Genomic DNA, 1,996 nt, shown 5'->3' on the forward strand with positions numbered 1-1,996 from the left:
GGGCATATAAGTCAGCCATTCCCAAATATTTTGATAGATGATGTCATCTCCAAACTGGCCATCTACCTTTAGATTGATGGCCCACAACCAAAATTCTTTTAAGAACTGGTCTTCTTACCACAACCAAAATTCTTTTAAGAACTGGTCCAGATGACCTTAGGTGATCAAATAAATAGGAGGTCTGAGCTATATCTGTAGCAAAGTCTATCTACCCATACTCTCTTGGTTGTTTTACCACTGCTGTGCATACCAGCTTGACTGCCCGGGGCCAACATCTGCATCTCTGTCATGGGACTGCCCTTGGGCTGCCAGACCCCACACTGCCCTGCACACAGCCAATAGATATACCTGTGAATTTATGTTCTACCAGCGACAGCCATAACCAATGACTGAGAAGTGTTGAGGTCTCTGACTGGGATAATACCGAGGTGTGTGTTTTGCAGCATTTTTCAGAACTTCTCCAAGGTTTACATCACCTTTATGAAAAGTGCTTCCACCCTTTACTCTTTACCTGATCCCTCTACCCTATGTCAACCTCAGTATACCTCCTTGTTCTGTCCATATACATAAATTGCCCTCAAAGCTTTGCCTCTACTTCTGGGGCAATCCAAACTAAGATGATCATCAACATTCAAAATCTACATGCATGTACATGCATTTTTTTCTGAGGAAAAGTCCATAGTCTTTCTCAGATTCAAAAAATCATCTGTCACTCTTCTCAAATGATTAAGAATACAGATAACATTTCTTTTGTCTTCTGAAAATCTCCTTCTCTCTTCCTCCTTGCAGTTTACTCCTCCCACAAGCCTCTCAGTATTACCATTTCGCTATTAAACCAATCTATAGGAAAAAAATTTAATGTATGTACATTATTATTTAACTAATAATAACTAAGGGCTAGTAATTCCCAGAGAAAAATAGTTCTTTTTTCCCTTTTCCTAAGGCAAGTAAGTGAGAATTAGGAGTTAGGATAGGACATTTTGACTTGAAGTGCTATTGAAGCACAAAATAGAAGAGATAAATTTTGTATCTGTAAGAAATCCAAGTAATTATAAATACCTTAGGAGAAAATTTTTGTTAAAGCAGTAAGGGAAAAGAGATCAATTGTTGCACATTCTGCTAATAAAACATTGCTAATATGTTTTATCACACAGATGAGGCTCTGACAATTGAGTTTATATATGAACACATAGTCTCATATGCACAACAAAGACAATTATAAATATTATAAGCATATAGGATAGGCACAATTGCTTTTAACGATCTATAAAAGTAAAGGTGTGGGCCTTTCTAGAAATGGTTAGCAGCTAGGGGATGTCATTCAAATATTTTTATTTGCTGACTTATGATCCATGATTCTTTTAGTGGTTCTTCATGTTCAAGTTATTTCTAATATACTGAGCACACACACATGCACACACCCCCACCCCGCCCCTCTCTCTCTCTCACACACACAGGGAGTTTTCAAACCAAGTGCACAATGTTCTTTCATATCCAATATCAACATCAAGGAATTGCAAACACAATGGCTGACAGTGTAAGTCCTACTTTCCGCTTTCAATGAGCTGCCAAAACATATGAAATGAAACACTACGATTCACAGCAGGGCTTTTTGTCAGTTTACCTGATCTGAAATTTAGCACTATCCTAACTCCTAATTCTCACTTATTTGCCTTAGGAAAAGGGAAAAAAGAACTATTTTTCTCTGTGGATGACTACTGTCTGACAAAGCTTGAGTCTGATCCTTGGTCCTCATGAATCTATCCTAGCCAATGACAGTTCAAATCCTGCTTCTATGACATGGGGAATAAATAGAGCTTTGTGACTTACTAAAAAAAAAAAGTGATATGAATGTGGCTGTTGCAATATGAGTACTGTCATACTCAACTTGTGCATAGAATTCACCCATGTCATTCATCCAACTTCTAGTGACTGCACTGCAGATTAGGAGCAGGTGTGGCTACCTATCACTTCCACCATCTGCAAAGGGAGAAAT

The sequence above is a fragment of the Saccopteryx leptura genome, chromosome 5 (assembly GCF_036850995.1).
Source record: "Saccopteryx leptura isolate mSacLep1 chromosome 5, mSacLep1_pri_phased_curated, whole genome shotgun sequence".
NCBI lineage: Eukaryota > Metazoa > Chordata > Mammalia > Chiroptera > Emballonuridae > Saccopteryx > Saccopteryx leptura.